Below are 19,076 nucleotides of genomic sequence, written 5' to 3' on the forward strand. Positions count from 1 at the left end.
TATTTATAACTCCAAAAAAATACAAAACAGAGATGGCTGTTACTGAATACCGAGTGTGATGTTAATACTATACAATTATGGCCCTATCCCACATCGGCGGACAAACAAATAGGGAAGCAACATTTAAACAAGTTTTAGGTGTTTTTCGTTTTTTATGTAATTTTTAGTATTTTTAACTGACTTCACAAAAAGAAGAACGGCTATCAATTCGTCGGAATTTTTATATTTTTTTTGTTGTTTTTATGTATGTAACCACATAACTTTGGACCACGTTAACCGATCATCGAATCATGAAGAAATCAACGATAATCTTAAATTTTTATATGAGAATCGAAGTCGGTTTTGTTTTTTGTTTAAAAATTACTTGTTTCATAAAAATTTTCAAGTTTTTTATTAAGCAGTAGCACATTAAATTTAAGTATTTAAAAGTGCAAGTTTGAAGTAGCTGGGACTTACTGTTGATTTTTGGCAATTTTACTTGCTGCCTGTGTTGTGCATTTCCATCTATATAAAAAAATTTTCGAAAATACTTTGCATGGAAGAAAATGCGTAGCACCTTCAACAAAAACAAATACCAAAAATGAATAGTAGATAAATCCTACCTATTTAAAAACTGTACTTGACTATACTAAAATTGAATGTGCTAAAAAATTGCATACCAAATTTTTTATAAAAAATCTGATCATGAAGCTTTGATGAAAATGTCTTAAATCTTCATAGTTTATGTACAGAGCTATAAATTCGGACCTGCATGGTTTTTGTTAAATAGTGAGCCACACATTCTCAAAAAAAAAATATATATATTTACATATATAAATAAAAGCAAATTTGCTAAGACCTGTTAAAAGGTCGCTTCCCTATTTGTTTTTCTCGCCACTGTATATATTTAGTTATTTTAACGGAACTAAATACTACTTATCAAAATATTTCGTTGTCTTCGCTAAATACTGAATACAAAAGTAATCTCAACAAGTTCCCAAAATCCCAAAAGTTTTAAAAATCCCGAACATAAAAAAATGGGGAGCATCCTGAAAAGACCCCCGAAACAAATCTTCAAAGGTTTCAAAAAATCCAGCCTACCTTCTAAGTATAATCCAAGACTAAAAACTAAGAAATAAAATGACCGATTGTTCTCTCTTTTCTTCATCATTTCCCCACTAACCTTGGAAATCATTATACTGCCATCTCTTTTGGTCGAACCCTCAGTCACAAAGCAAAGTAAGTCAAAGGGGCTTAGGCGGTCATTAAATGTCAAAATAGCAAAATTTCCATAACTAATAGCCAGTTTCACGAAAGCAATTGCAGTGACAAATTATTATTTTTTTTACTTGAATTTAATATGGAAACTGACCGAAAAAAATAATTTTTCACTTTCATGAAACCAGCAGTAATAAATAATACCTATTTATTTCAACGCCGATTGAGAAAAATTTCTGTATGAAGGCGATTTTGGTCACATTGCTAGGGTAGAGTTAGATAAAAAATATGACCATTCACTCTACCAAACTTGTTTTGATTTGAAGGTCACATACGTTGCCAAATGAAGCAACAATATTTTTAAAATTATTTTTATGGAGAAAGCGAAAATGGGAAACTTATGTGATATTCTGTGTGCTTCCTATGTTTCCAGGCAAATATTGAAATTTATTGCACCCCAAACTGAAATTTAAGGTATTCAGGAGTTGGAACAGCAATACATTTTTAAGTTAATCGGTTAAATGCCAAAGGGAATAACTCAACATTTTTGCGAAATGGCAATTTTGATGCAATTCGATTGATTTTAGAGAGACCTATCGAACTGCAAAACGAAATTGTCATAGGGGAAAATTTTGACTTATTCCTTTTTGGTAATTAACCAATTCAATTAATGTGTGTTAATTTGAAAAAAATTTAAACTTCTCAATTTTTCCTCACATCCGCTGAGTATGCATCGCTGGCACACACATTCGATCACTTTTCGTCTTTCGAAATATTGTTGCTTTCAGCCACTTTTCTGGCATGTAGAGAAATTTTCTATTTTCAGCTAAACTTAACACACAACAGCATATACATATGTGCATACATATGTACATACATACTATTTCTTTGCTATTGCTGGCTTGCGCTTACTTAAGCGATGAAGAATAAAATTTTTTTTAAAGAAACTTTATTTTGTTTTCTTAATTTTTTTTTTGTTGATTCCCACTATTACTTGCGTGCGCTAGGTGAGTATGAGTTAAGGTATGTATGAATGTCTATATGTATGTATGTATGTATGCGTGGATGATATATTTAAATATGTATGTAGTATAAGCATTCAAAGAAAATAACAACAACTTGCGCATGTACGTATGTACATATATGTGCAGAGACGTGCATGTAGTAGGCGCGCATATCCTTCACCGTAAGGTAACCGATCCGCAAATTAGTATGTATGTATAGGTATTTGCGTATATCTGCATACCGAACAAGGCTTATGTAATTGCTATATAATATACGCACATCGTTGTACGCGGATATCATGCACTTAATGTTATTATACACTAATTACATATATTTTTTTATTTTAATTTCAATTTCGTTGCTTTTTTTAATAAGTCATTCGTTCTTTGATTTTTACTTATCAGTCTTCACTTCACGTAATCAAAAACGCATTGCAACTGGGCGTTACTGTGCATTGTTGCATTTATTATATTTTTCATTCAATATAAAAGTCGTTTTCCATTTGATATTCGTTGAAAGTTTTTTATTTGCATTGCCACACCAACAAAACAGACAAAAAAACAAAAAAAAAAAACAAATATGCAGATTCCAGCATTTGCACCTGTCACACTCCTTTTCAGCATTAGCTGGCAGCACTCACCTTAAAGGAATTAAAAAATAGGTGTGCGAGCAACCTCACAGATCGGAGAACACTAGTCGAACGGGAAAAGACTGAATGGTCCGGCGATCCACGGCAGACTATATTTTGGTTGAAATTCGCTCAACAGATCATTTTTCTTGCGTAGGCTTGGCCAACAATAGCCAACAGCGTCGCAACGATTGCTTAAAAAAAAAAAAACAAGATGCAGAAATATTCGTGTATGAGCCGAATGCAGCTTTTTATGTTGAAGCGAAAACGAATTTTCTTCGCCGTCTCTCACAATCCACATTTTCATGTGCAATTGTTGGTACGTAGTATGTAAGCAGACTCACTCACCTATACTTTGCTGGTGTGGAAATCTTTGGAAAATGAGAAAATGCCGAAAGGCAGACAATGCAATAATGCGTGTGCCGAACTTTAACGAATGAATTTATGAGCAATGCTAGATTTGCTACGATCGCTCTTATATTGTGCAGATTTTCGTTGATTTCTTTGGCAATTGGTCTCTTGTAGCTTAGCGACATGGACATACAAACATATCGTCGATGTTTTTGCAAAACCGCCCATGGCACTCAAATTTTACAGGAGAGCGAAAATTCTTTGAAGGCATTGCCTTGATATTTGGGCGGTATTTTCTCTAGCTATTATTTTACAAATCTGTAGTTTTAATAACGATTTAACGTTTTTTATGCATAAATATCGATGCCTGGAGTTCAGGATTAACAAATCTCATTTTTGCCACAACGGCGATTTAGGCGGTTTTATAATTGGTCGATGGACGGTTTTGCAAAAACATCGACGATATGTATATTTCCTACGGATGAAATGTGCGAAGCGCTAAGCGTCAAGCAAATGGATGCACACAGTATGTGTGTTTGATATCTGGGCACGGCAGCTAAAAATAGCTAATACACCGAAATAGATGTCGAACATTTTGTTTTGTGTGAATTCATTTAAATGAAGAAAGCGCGCAAGAAAAATTAAAAATTCTGATTCTGCAATGAATGATGCCTAATATACTCGTACATATGAATGTTTTTACAAATTTACATACATATCTATGACAATTACCAAGTACAAGTAAATAAAATTGACCAGTGAGTATAGAAGACATACTCGTACAAGAGGAAGGAAAAAACCTAAAGAAGAAATTGCGAAAAAATATATTTATTTATTGAAAAAAAAACAATAAAATTTTGGTGGTCAGACAATGCAACTGAATGCATGTAAATAAAACATTATGTTCACACATTCTTATTACCTACGTACATATGTAGATACATATTTATGTACTATGTACATACATATGTAAGTATGTACATTAGCATGGCTCACAAAAGGATTACTGGCTTCACTAAAGTTATCACAAATTAGTTAATTTTATTAAACTCACAAAAATGTGTATTTAGCTTCAATTCAGTGTCTTTCGGGAACTGGACCACCCTTATATAATAAGAGAAAGTTTACTTAAAGCATCTGAATACCACTACAGATATGGTCGAACTCTTAATTAAAAATTTTTAAAAAAATTTAAAGTTTAAAAAATTTACAACAAAGTTTTTAAAAATTGCTCTAACATGGTTAAATAATGAAGTTTTTATGCAATTTTCAAGAAAACTCGAACAACTTCGCCTTCTTTTGACTGAATTTGATTTACATGCTTGAACATTTTTTAGTACAGAAAATGGCATTTTAAAAATTTAAACGCACAAATCGCATATCTTCTTTAAAAGTGTATTACCAAAATTTCCCGTTTGTCAGAAAACGAAATATATTAAATACTTTTGAACGCATTATACAAAATGGGTGAGAATTCCCGAAACGGATAATTTTTTCCGTGATATCGAGATAGCCATATTTGTTTTTTGGAATAGATAACCCTCAATATCCTGTAAACGTCGTTTTCGAAATATGTTTTAGTAAGGTTGAGGTTTTGTATACTAATTAAGAATAAAAACATTTTGTCAAAGGACTTGAAATTTTCAGAGTTTGTAGAAAAATGAACGAGCTTTGTAAATATTGGTTATAAAAAATATCATATTTACATAAGGGTGGTCGTAAAATATTAACATCTTAATTTTTGCAAGCAGCACACCTTCATTTTGTTCTACGTAACAAATTTTAAGGGGTCCGTGCCAAGGTTTGAAAAAATTCAAATTTTTAAATCCCAGAACTACGTCAAAATTTTTACTTGAAATGTGATAAATTTGACATATTATTGAAACTTATTCATATAAATTCATAAACTCGCTGAGTCAAAATTTTGTCGAATTTTTGTGTGGTAATTCTTTTGTAAATTTTGAAATTTTCGTGGATGCCGTAATTTTGCCCGTAGAACAAAATAAAAGCGCCTATTATGTTGAAAATTTAAGGACCACCCTAATGAAAAAAATTGGGATTCTCAGTTATGTCCGTGAATTTTTTATTTTTTCTTTAATCAACTGTCGCAAATAGATAATTTAAATAGCTAAAAGGCGTTCCATAAGGCCTTCCAGAGAGTTAAAAGGGCTGCCACTCTTTACTCCTTTCTCCGTTCTTTTGTGGATGGAGTGGCTTTCGCTACCCATAAAGTGCTTCAAGGGCTTTTGTTTTTGTAGGGCGCACTTCAGAAGGCACTTTAGAGAAGTTCTTCTAAAACTGCTGCTTTAATTCATTAAAAATTATACTTCTTTTAGAATGGCTGAACTTAAGAAGACCTTCCTAAATTATTTTTGGAAAGCATTTATTTAGTATGGGCTATTTGTGTGTAAATGTTTTTACGAAAAATTGCAGTCAGTTGAATAGTTTGCTTTAGGGCATTTAATACAATTAAAGCAACAAAGTTTAAGCGGTAGAATTTAATGCTGCTATTTTGGAGACCACCAGATCTCCTCGAGAGACTTCTTTTCTAGATTTTAAAAGGCATCGAACCCGCTTCATTGATGCCCGCTGAGCTTAGCTCTCGCTTCTTATCCATTTCCTTACATAGCATATTTCAATTAATGGCAGCTAGAAAAAATCGTGGTGGACTTAACACTGTTGAAATAAATAGTATGTGTGTATATAACACAATTGCCACCCTAAAGTGCATACTTATGTACATACATATATAGGCCTTTATATTATAAACATTATTATATATGTATTGGTGCATTCTTATATTTTTTTTTTTTGTATTTCTCACCATCATAAAAATATTTCACTCTCATTAGCAATGGAAGCGCAAAATGATTTGACTGCAAATATTATTTAGTCAACGCTTAATTGCTGTTGCCAGTCAATTTGAAGATTTTTTTTGGCATTTTTACCATATTGCGAATAAGTAGCTATGTATGTATTTAGCTGCTTTAAGATAGGAAATTTTCCGTACCGCAGATAATATGCTAAAGTGATGGGTGGATCGGGTGCAGAAGTACATTTTGCAAAGCTCCTGGTATCAAAGTTTTATTTGTTTCCAACAGAAAGGAGCTTGCTTACTTTTAACGAATGAAGATAAAAAATGATTTCGTTTCTTTTTAAGATGTATTTAAGATTAGATCTCAACCTTCACCCCTACTTTCGGCGGACAAAAGTTACAGCAAAAAAAGTTAAATATACCTTTATTCTCGGACTTTTTTTTTTAAATATTTCGGCAAAATAATTCACCGATTCGTACAACAGGAGTTATAAAAGAAGGGATAACGACGCAAAGTCTTCGTCAGTCGTTTCTCCCAGTGATAAAGGCAGCATGGAGTCGGATGCTCTTGAATTATTTTTAAGGTCTTTAGAACAGTTATCGGGACAGAATAGTTTTTCCACATATGGTGCGGGACATCATATGTATAAGGTCACCCAAATATTCATACGTTTTGACGAATAATTTTTTTTTTTTAATTAATTCGATTTATAATTTTATAATAACACAGATCATTCTATAGCAAAAATCATTTAAATTCAAATTAGAAACTTTGTACAACATAAAAAAATAAACAAAGTTTCATTAAAATTTCTAGCTTTTTGATTGTTCAAATTGAAACTTTATTTACATATATAAATTGATTTTCATATAAATAGGCTTTATCACATACAGCGACTGAAACAAATGAACACGTGTTGATTTTTTTAAGTATTCGAATTGTTTTTCGAGCTAAATTTTGTTTGGTTTTTTTCTATAAAATACCGCCTAAGCCTTAACCAAAAATATATAAATCACAGTTTCAAATTTTATACACAATTTTGGAAAATTTTCATCAAAATTTAAACTTTTTAAACTGAATATTTTGGGTATGCAGTTTTATAGCCCACACAATTTTAGTCTATTGAAGTGCAAGTTTTAACCGACTAAAAAATCGCGTTTTGAGAATTTTTTTTAGAATGGTTTCGCGGTTGAGACCTACAGTTTTACCCGACTCCGAACGACGATTGTATTTTGATGAGAAGCTGTTTTTCATGGCAGAAATACACTCGGAGGTTTGCTATTGCCATCCGAAAGGTGAGCGCTATTAGAAAATAATTTTTTTTATTTTTTTGATATTGGGTTGAACCGGGCTTGAAGCCTGGCCCTGCGGAATGGTAGCGTGCTCTGCTAACTACTACACCACAGCGGCCGGCCAGATATTACAAAAATACCATAATCATTGGAAGGAGAAAAAAGTTAAATTTCGCAGGCGTGTGTTACGGATAATGAATTGACGGAAAGATAAGGCATAAAGTAACAACAAAGAAATTCGGAAAAGATAGAGTTTCTAAAGCAGTTTTTTTATTGTTAAAAACAAGTCTACTTTGTACTTCCAAGAACCACCATAGTTTCCTTCATAAGTAAATATTTTCTTATTTTTTCACCAAAATATTCATGTGTGGGCGATTATATGTATATATTCATATATGTTTGTATGTATTTCTTCTTCAGCTAAAAATATAACTTGTTTAAATGAACAACTAAATATTATCCCTACAAATATGCTTGTATACTTGTGTACATATGTACATATATACATTAAGGTGGACCCTCAATGTGTGGGGGAATTGAAAACTTATCGACTTCAAAATCGTGGGCCAATTTTGTGCAAAGTTAGGGTAAAAAAAAATTGGCAAAAGTATCAGCTCTATTGGTTAAAAATTGCTATGCCGCATGTGTCTGTTAGAAAGAAATTGTGGCAAAATAGAGGGAAAAAGCTACTCAGGAGTGGCGCTAAGGGAGGTAAATTGTACAAACAACCCCCAATATTTTTGTACCTCAAATATTTTTCTAGAAACAACTTACCCTGCATCGCCAAGCCTTTATGGGCTCCACAAACAAAACAACGGAATTTTAGCGACATCTCCAGAACCATCATAGCTATTGTCGTCATCATCTTCTTCACCATTTCCTTCTTCCGATTCTTCTTCACTCTCTAATTGGACGAATCTTTCTTTTTCTGAAAGTGAAGTGGTTTCAAAAAGTTCAAATCCTGATTAGGGATTTGACAGCATCAGTACAGGCATATCAGGCTTTTACGTATAAACGATAAATAAATAAATATTTTAAGCAGTAAATTGCCTTGATCTTGAACATCCATCGTGCGTGGTGATTGGGTATACGTTTTTTAAACTTGTATTCACCCAAATCACCGCTAAAGAATAAAACAGCCAGTTCAATAGTTCCTTATTGTTGTTACGTCGTTGACTTATCTGAAGTTGGGCAATGCAAAAAAAAACAAAAATGGTGTCATCTGGCGTAGTAATTAATTTCACAGCAATAATCTCATCGCTCACTCCTGTTTCGAAATAATACTTATTGAGGTTGCTTATAAAATTTACCTCGCTTATCGCAACTCCTGAGAAATTACGAGCGTTTGCTTTCCATTTTGCCCCAATTTTGTTCCCCCAAAGTTCAATGCACGTGCCGATGGAGTTGTTATTTTTGTACTTTTTTTTTACCGCAACCTCACACAAAACTGGGCTCCAATTTTGGAAAATCAAAAACAAAAAAATAAGGACCACCTTAATGTACATACACACATATTAGGTTTGTTCCACGAGCAACTCGAAGAAAAACTCGAGCTAAGTTCAAACTGCGAGCGCAACGCAAAAGAACTGAAAAAATTTACTCTCCTTAAGCAGAAATTCGTGAAACAGTTTTGCGCAAACTTCTACGAACACATTTGTTTGTTGGAGCAGATTATGCTCGCAAAAATTTTCCGACTACAGTTTGTGTTAGTTTCTGCTATTTTGACAGGAGCGTTTGCTCTCTCTTTACTAGTAAATTGCCGGCGAGGCATACAAATGTAACTTGTAGTGACTTCGAGTAGCTTGTGGAACATCCTATTATATTTAAATCTACTCTTAAATATTTCTGTATTTACTGAATGTACAAATGTTTTAAAATTTTGAATTCAACCAAACAAACCGCCCACATTCTTAAATGCCTTCCATGTGGTTATATACATACCACGTACCGTATGCATATATGTATATATGTATGTACATAATCCCTCCTCTCGCAAGAGATCGCCAATGATTTCGAAAATCTATAGCAAATTACTTGTGTTTTATTGGATTAAAAAAATAGATTACAATATTTACTTATTTAAAAACTTTCTTAAATAGAATTTGACGTAGATGACACTGTTACACACTCCGGCAAGCTGAGTAAAACAAAATAGCATATCTCAACGTCAGTTGCCCTAACCGCAAGTACGTCGCTTTGGAGCTAAAGTGGAGACGAGGGATGCTTTCATCCACATATTTTTGTACATATGTACATACATACACAGGTATCTATATATTTAAATTCATTTGACCTAGTTTACAGCAACTCATATGCGTTTATATATGGCTGTGTGTATATGCAGATGATATGCATCGTACCGTTGCAGTTATGACGTCATAGTTTTGACGTCATCAGCGCGTTTTAATTGACTCACGTTTGGGGTTAAGGCCATCCAATTGCCAGTACACTTAAACAGCTTATGGTTCAGCGGTGACAGAGAGGAAGCTGCTGTGCAAACAATTTTTAGGATGCTTGCAATTGAATGCATTTAATTGTATACCAATTGCATGAACTGATAGCTTTTGTATTTCTTAAAGGAGCATACAACAATTCGCATGACTTTAAATAAAATAATATCACAAGGTATTTCGTAAATCATTCGTTTTGCACAAGTTATGTATGCAGATATTTTGTAAAAGTGTTCAATTACCAAATAAAGAGTATTACGATTATAATTGACTTCGTCGGTTGAGGCCTCATACTTCATATTTTTACGTATGTAGATTTGCCTTTTGTTTGTTTTAATAGCTTAAAGGATAAGGGTTTAAAAAAATGTATGGCCTTTTTCCTAAGTTTTCAGTTAAGGTGAAGTGAATTGAAGTGAAGTTAGTTCAGGTGAGGGGGTTTAGATAGGGTGAGTTGAGCCGAGGCAGGGAAGCCAACTCGTGGGGGATTCCCCGATTTGCGGGGAATTTGAGTTTGCGTGGGGAATCGGGGAATAGACCGTTTTTTGTGGGGCATTTCAGTTTAAGTGAAGAATCGGGAGATAAACTACTTTTTGTGAGGAATTAGTTATTAATTAATTATTTTATTTTTTTGCTTCACTAATTTCATAATGAAGTAAAAAAGTCGCATAAGAAATGCAACAGCAACTAAAAGAGCTGATTATGCAATCCTGAAAATTATACAAATTACCGTTGGTTTGGAATTTTCTTTGTCGCATTTGTGTTCCTATAGCGAATAAACACACTCTTTTTATGTGGAAGAAAACCGCAACACTTTCGGAAAAAAATTTAAAGCGAACATTTTTAGCCACTTGAAACTTGCACTTACTACAATTGTGGGCATACTCAAAATCTTGCCAGAAAATCGAATTAAAAAGCCCGATATTTTTACCAAAGTTTGTAGATTTTTTTAATATTACGCAAAGCTTGGAATTACGGAAACTTGGATTTATACGGTTTTTGCTAAAGAATTGACAATATTTTTATAAAAAAAAAAATAAATCAAATAAATAAAAAAAAAATATATATGACAATTAAAGTGTGAAAACTTGTCAAAATTTGGCCCGGCTAAAATTTTTTTCAACCACTGCATATGTGTAAACATTATATGCTCATTTTTTTCTTTATTTGTTAACTTCATAACTTTGTAAAAATTTGGTTTCGTCTATGAATACACACATAGCTGAATTACATAAAAAAAACAGACAGACCAGAAATAAGTCAAAATACACACACATTTTTTTTTTTTTAATAAAGAGATATCCCTGGGTGAGAAATATTATTTGTTGGGGTAAGTTGAGTTGAGATGAGTTGAAGAGAGGTGAGTTGAAGAGAGGTGAGGTGAAATGAGCTGAGATGAAATGAAGAGAGTTGGGGTGAGGTAAGTTAAGTTGTTAGTTGAGGTGAAATGCTAACCCCTGAAGTGAGCTGTGGTAAGTTAAGGTGAAATGCGTTGAACAACGTAACATAACTTAACATATAATAACATATATAACATAAGATAACATAGCATAACATAACACAACATAACATAACATAACATAATATCACATACTATGACACAGCATAACATCACATATCTCATTCTTCAGTCTTATCTTTTTCTTTGACTCTATCGTTCCTCTATCTTTATCTTTATGTTTATATTTATATTTAACTTTTCCTTTACCGTTATCCTGAACTTTGTCTTTATTATTTTCTTCCCACCTCATTATATTATAAATACAATAAAGTTGTTCATTAAAAACGGCCTCAAGCTCAATAAAAATTGTTGAATATTTATAATTATATTAAGTATTTAAATTTACCTTCCTTTTTGTCTTTATCTTTAGGTTTCCATGCTTTTAATTTAACCTTTGCCAATGTCCCTTTCTTTTGCAAGCTCAACTTTACTTATTCCTTGTATGAATTTTAGTGTACATAAACCCTATTCCTAAACTGCTACTTAGCTTCTTATTCTTCTTAATTGGCGTTGTAGCCGTCTAAGCGATTTTAGCCGAGTCCAAAACAGCACGTCAGTCGTTTCTCCTCTGTGCCAACTGACACCAACTGGAAATGCCAAGTAAAGCCTCATAATAAGGTAATCTTTGTAAATTTATTTAATTTTGTATAGACAACCGGTTTATTTACAAGGTTTATGCGGTTACGAAGCATTTAAGCGGTTAGATGAATACCGATGATTTCGGTGACCATATTTATGAGAGCCGAATACGGGACAAAAAATTATTTTGCAAATTTGTTCCACAACAGCTTACAGATCTTAAAACCTTCTTCAATGATTCTAGATGTATTAGCCTTGAAACAGTATCCTTAAAGTAACATAATGAATTTGTAGGATAATTTTCTCTCGAGGTATTTACCCCGTAAAATTTGTTAAAAAAATTCGCTTAAGTTTAGTATAATAAAGTGCAATTTTAAGTTGCTAAGGCTTACCAATAATTTTTGGATTTTTTTTTACGGTGTTACGCATTTTTTTCATATAAAGTAAGTATTTTCGACCATTTTTTTTTTTAAAGGGAAGCAAATCAGCAGCACTTTCCACTCGCATTTTACAATACTGAGTTACAAAACTGCAAACCAAATTTTTTTCTAAAGATTCTAATTAAAAAGTTTGAATTTTTGGTGAAACCTTGCAGAATTATTAATTTTTATAGTTTTTTTGCACAAAGTTGAAAATTTGGTATTATATGGTTTTCGTTAGGAAAAGAGCTTTACTTTCATAAAATAAATAATAAACATTAAATAAAGTAAGGAAAAATAGTCAAAACTTACTAAAATATCGAGTTCCAATTTCTATTTTAGTCACTGTATGTATTCCTCGATTCGAATCACAGGCATTCAGATTAGAAAATACTGTTCATGGAGAAAATTACTATCATATATGTATGTACCAACATCACTTAAAACTCGTTCATAGGCATGCCATTTTAATGAGCTGTTAAGGCGTCGAAACACCGAATACGGGACAAATACAGAACATTGAAAGAAATACAGAACATTTGGCGTTCCGTATAAAATAAATAAATTACCAGGACAATGGGTCAAAAAAGAGGACTGTCCCGTATAATATAGGACGGATGGTCACCGTACCCATGATATATAATTCTTTATACCTTAGAAGTATATTTTAGCTGTAAAAGGAGTTTAAAGAAAATATGTTTGCCTATTGATATCGAAGATTCTGAATCTTTAATGTATGTATGTATATTGATTGTAATAGTTTTTGGTAGCTACATGTGTGGATACATATGTATGTATCAACGCCACCCCCACTCTATTATTTTAATTGCATAACTCTTAATATTCTGCGGTCATTCAAGAAAACCGCTATGAAGCAACGAAGAAACAATCAGACGTACGAACATACGTACATAAATCCCAGCGTCAGCAATATTAATTGCAATTTGTGAATGAAGTCACATTCGCCATCGCGCCAACAAGCCATTGTGAGCCGCCTTCAAAGGATATGCGAGTCGTCTTGGAAAAACGAGTTCAGTTCCAGCAGCCCTACAGCTCAACCCTATTTACTGCTCTTGGCTTGTTTTGGTTGGGTTTGGCTTAGTGCAACTGCATGTAAGTACGAAGGTGAACGACGACGACAACAATGTTGCTGCTGGCGCTGGCGCTAGCTTTGGCTTTGACTATGCTTATTTTTAGCTCTCAATGGTAAATTGCTTTATTTATCATAACGAAAAATAGACGACCTTTAAACCTTCTCATTTCGCCCGTTTCCTCGTTATGTGCGTTAAGAGTGCCAGTTTCTTCTTGTTGCAACATTGTTTGCTAATTAAATTATCGAGCAAATATTTAAAACAGTTTTTTTGCTATAGTGGTCAACAGCAATTTTAGTAATGAAGCATGTTAAAAGTTAGATAATATTGAAAAGGGGCGAAATTATTGTTAAGCATAATACAACAACTGCTATATATTTTTGTAAGTAATGTAAGTGAGCGGTATTATTAGAGACCCTAAGGAATTGTATCTGATCTTTACTATTCACAGATCCAGCATTACATATCGCACACCGTCCTCAAAAGAGACACAACTCAAAATTTGTCATTTTTCAAATTATGCGCTAGAAAATGTACACAGAGCTTTTATCTAACTTTCAGCAAGAGCTGGAGCAAATTTGTGTTATAATTTGTTAAACAAACCTAAGGACCTAAGGTAAAGTCTCCCTTGCCCATATGATTAGCATGTGCTAAGAAATAGTTTTTCGCATTTTCTGACAAAGGTATAATTTCGAGTTGGTTGTGCCCCTTTTGAAGACGGTGTGCGATATGTAGGGTTACCATAACTACTGTAAGTACTAACTGAATAATCAAAATAAGTTCGGAATGTAGGGTTGAGTTTAAAATATCCAAGGGAAAATAACCTTTTTTTAATTATTAGAGGGGAATCCCTTTATTTTTTATTTTCGACCATGACCTTGAGATAATTACATTTGCTTCTGTGTATGTGTGTCCTCTACCAAGATTAGGTTAGGTTAGCCTGACATCATTTGGGATGCCAACACTTTTAGTGAACCAAAGAGAACGCTTGGAGTCCCACTTGGTATTTCATTCTTAGTATGGCTGGACAAAAGCAAAGGACGTGCCTCAAAGTTGCCATGTCTCCTGGCCGTATGTGTTTATTATGTTATTTGCCTAAAAGAACAACGCTTTGGCAATCCTATCCACAATTTTTTCCATTTCAAAGAAAAGAAAAGAAATCGCAGATTGCCGCGTTTTGAGAACGAGATTGGGCAGTAGTAGGATTTTACAATATCAAAACAAAATTGAACGTAAGAAAACAAAACATATTTGATGTTGAAAAGTTAAGAATCTTATTTTTGTTGAAAAATGTTTTATGTTTATCTATAAATTGACCGTTTTTGCTGCGTTACAATCGAACAGATTCGGATTCATTCCGACAGAATCGCACAGGTGTTTTTTTTTGCTTCGAAGGCGTCAACGAACACAAATAGGATCAATTACACGAATATCATCAGAATACGACGAGGAAGACAAATATGAAAACGAATATGAAGACCAACTAAAGACGAACACGAATATGAGGACGAGGACGAATATGATAATGAATATGAAGGCAATTACCGAGATGAAATCGACGACGAGGACAAATACGAAGATGAATATGAGACCAACACGAAGAAAAATACGGATATGAATTTATAGACGAATACACGACAAAGACGAATACGAAAACCAAAACAAAAACGAAAACCAAGACGAATACGAATGCGTAAACGAATATAGAGACGAATACGAGGATAAGGACGATGACGAATATGAATACGAATATGACTGCGAAGTCAAATATGAAAGCAGGTACGAAGACAACTACAAATACGAAGATCAACCGAAGAAAAATACGAATACAAGGACGAATATGAACGTGAATACGAATGCGAAGAGTAATATAGATAGTAATACGGAAGCGTATGAGCAGACGAATAAGAAAACGAAAGCGAGTGATGATGTTAGTAGCGTGATTCAGAGGAACTCTTTTCTTAAGGAGAATTTTCAAGTTTTCACATGTTGGTTTTCCTTGTGAGTTTTTGTTTTTTTTTTTGCTTTCTGCATCTTAGAGGAGAGTTTTCTTTATTATAGCGAAATTGGCAAAAAAAATAAATATGTAATGCAAATAAATTGTTCAAGAAACACTAGAAAGTCGGTGGAATTTCGACAATAACTGGCACTCCTAGTACTATTATTAAAACCTAATCATTGTCAACCTCTTAGTCTTTTTACGATTTATTACAGCTGAATAACTAAGTGAGATGGAAGATCAGTATTATTGCATATATTAAAAAAAATATATATATATTTATTGGACCAAAAAGTAGTGGGTAGGCACTGTGGCCAATGCTATTCAACCATTACCATTTATTATCCCGCAGAAAAAATTATCAATTGATAAAATATAACACATTTGTACTTCACTTTTTGCGGGATTTCTATAAAATATATAACTTGTAGTTAGCTACAAAAAGCTAACTTGAAACTAGTTGACAAGTAATGCAGGAGTAATGCAGAAGATTGTTTTCTTTAAACGCGTTTCTATTTAAATATCCTGTTGAGGACAAATAAAAGGAAGATCGATATTTCATATTATCATTTTGAAGTTATGTTTGACGGAGTTCGAATATGGGACCACCTACAGCAGAATATCTAAACCAATATGAAATGTAATAAAAGTAAATAAATAAAGAGACAAAACTATTTTTCTGTTGATATTTTATGTCCAAAAGTAGTTAGTTACAAGTTAGTGTCATCAAATGCAGAGGTAACCACCATTGACTACATCTATTGCAGACTATTTTGCGGTTATCGCCATAGAAATATAGTTAGGTTTCGTCAAAGAAAATATACAGATAATAGTGAGTATTAGCTCCTTCCTAATCAACTTAAAGTTAGCTTATAGTTGAATACATTTCCTGAAGGGTACCTGTTATAAGCCATGCAGAGTCCGCAAAAAGCTGCAGAAGCATTTTTCGGAGTATGGCATCAGACTAAGAAAGTTTTACTACATGGCCGTTGAGAAGTACATGTTCAAAAATTTCATAAATGTAATGAAGGAAATTTCTACACGTGCAGCAGTGCATAGCATGCATTTAGGCGCTAAGTGTTAGTCATACATAGTCGCGCCTAAAGAACAGCTCTTGATTAAAGGTAATTCGCGAAGGAAGCAGCCTTATTTTCTAGCCTTCGTCTTCTACGAATTTATGATTTAAATTTATTTGGACTTTTTTGCAACCCTTTATTGGAGAATTTAAAGATATGCTACAGTTGACGTCACAATTGCGGCACTTAAAGCTGTTCAAAAATATACATATACTAAATACATACATATGTATGTATATACACTGCTCTAGAAAACTGCCGTTCCCTGCGTCATCGAATAGTGCACTTATGCACCTATGCACCAATATACATATGTACATATGTATAGATTTATGTGCATCCAACAATAAAAACAACAGAAAATAGAAACAGTGGCAGCGCCACGATCCGAACAGAACAAAGTAACAGAGCAATGTAGCAGCAACAGCAATGTTAATAGAAGGAACAACGTTAACGGTAACAGCAGCAGCTGTTGGCAACATAAAAAGCAACACAGGCTGCAAATTCGGCACTGCAACATGTGATGCTTGCAACGTTTTTGGAGCATTTATGTGTGCAGCGTAGGTATAACGGTAATATAAAGGCAACTGAATGTGTGCGCTTAATGAATGTGTGGTCCGGCGGGGTAGAACAGTAGAAAGGAAAGGTAATGTAGCGACGGATGCTTTCGGGGGGATGCATTAGCACGAATCCAACGGTTGCAATGAAGATTGGTTAGGAGGACACGGTGTATGTTTGTACATATATACATAAATCCACAACAACAACGCAGCAGACGTAAAAATAGATTGACCTCAATTTGCACGCTGACGACGAACCGGAGCAAAATAAAAAATACAACCAGCAACAAAATAAGGTGTTAAGGAAAAAATTCCTGCCAAATGGCGACCGATGATGCCATGTGGCAAAATGTCAGCAGACGCATGGTCACTGCTGTCGCCAATGCCGTAGTCGCCACCGCCACCGCCGACGCCGCCGTCGTTGTCGAGAACGAATACCATTTGCCGCGTCGCACTTGCCGACCCTGCGCTTCAGATGCAACATTTTGTTGAATGAAACTTCCGACTGTTTTGCAGCCAATAGCAAACGCATCAAGCGCCATTGAAAAAATCGCCGAACAACAAAAAAAAAAACAACTATGTATGTATATTGAAACGCCAGGCAGTCAGTGTCAGTCTGCAAAGGCGGCAACTTAGAGAATATGTGCTGCAAGCAACAACAAAATCGTCAACGTCATCAGCGGCAACGATTGCAATATGTAGCACTAGCAATAACAACAGTAACAGCAACAGCAAAGGCAACAGCAAGAGCAATAACGCAGCGGCAGGCAGCCACACAGCAACAGTGGATAAAACTTTGGTTGGTAAGTTGAGTGGCGCAAGTGGCTCAATGTCATCTACTACGCAAAAGTAAAAGCGGTGCCATGCAGTTGCTTTGCATTTACATATGTACATACATGGTACATGACTATGTATATAGACACGATATTTATGTACTAACATACATATATACTATATATGTATAGCATATGTAGTATGTATTTACCTATTATGTTGCAGCAGCGCTGGCGTCGCTTAGCATCAACGTCATACGACCGCCGCTTTTGTATGGGTACAAAAGGGGCCGTGCGGCAACGGCTTCAAGCATCTATATGCATACGAAGCTATTCAAAAGTGTTTATATTTTAATGGCCGCTTGCAAATTTCCCAGTACAAGTGCACTTAGTTAGTCAATGAAACATTTAGATATGTACGTACATTGTCGAAGTTTGTATAAATTTTCCTCAGATGTATGTATGTATGTACATCTAAGACCTTCGGCGTCTTCCATAAAGATTTAACGTTTTCAGGAAAAATATTTCAAATCTCAGTTAGAGTTCTCTATAAAAAAGCAATAGAAATTGCTATTGTTAAATTATTTTAGCCGTTTAATTTGAAAGTGGCATAAGACACCTTTAAAAAAAAGACCAAGTTGGTTACAACGAGCAAAAGTCAATTTTTCAAAAAATATTAATTAGTTATAAATGGAGTAAAACTTAAGGTATCTCAATAAAATTTAGAGAATACGTTAATAGAAGACCAAGAATTAATCACGCCAACTTTTCATATAGTACAAATATGAATACTTCAAAGCTGTTGGATCTGTCACTTCCGCAATCTCTGATAATGCACTACAATCCCCTGATAGTGAACACCGTCAAACGATTTACATCAACTTTTAATATGTCATTCAACACGGTATAGTATGCCCTTTTACATAACTTAAATAATAGTTTAAGACTAATTAATGGTTCAAAACTTTCACACACTATTTATTATTATATATAAATTTATAATAATTTTTATAATTTATATAATTTATATAAATTTTATGGCTGAGTCTCGAGCTAATTACTTGCAAAATTAATCTTCCTTATCTTTATTGATATTTCGAAAAAATATTAAAAACAAAAACTAAATAATACCGAAGGAGATCCGACAAAGGCACGACCTTCACCCATCTGTTTAATGAATGAAATCTACTTTTTATGAAATTTAACGTGTTAGGAAATATTTCGCCAGTGGGTTGGCTGAAAAAATCCTGGCAAGGATGTTTTTAATTAAATATTCAAAAATTATTTTTATTTCTTTAATTCTGTACTCATTTGTTTAATGAACAAATTATATACCAATCGA

The 19,076-nt window shown here is 33.7% G+C and overlaps 1 protein-coding gene across 1 annotated transcript in view; it reads right to left on the reverse strand.

Annotated features, from left to right (window-relative positions):
- LOC108372619 (troponin I-like) overlaps positions 1–2,933 on the reverse strand; it is a 9,566-nt gene extending 6,633 nt beyond the window's left edge. The window contains exon 1 of the mRNA XM_017628349.1: positions 2,843–2,933. The gene's annotated coding sequence lies outside the window, so the exon portion shown is untranslated. The remainder of the gene's footprint in view (positions 1–2,842) is intronic.
- Positions 2,934–19,076: the final 16,143 nt, after the last annotated feature.

The sequence above is a fragment of the Rhagoletis zephyria genome, unplaced genomic scaffold (genome assembly GCF_001687245.7).
Source record: "Rhagoletis zephyria isolate East Lansing unplaced genomic scaffold, Rhagoletis_zephyria_1.1 Rzeph_scaffold_05928, whole genome shotgun sequence".
NCBI classification, from domain to species: domain Eukaryota; kingdom Metazoa; phylum Arthropoda; class Insecta; order Diptera; family Tephritidae; genus Rhagoletis; species Rhagoletis zephyria.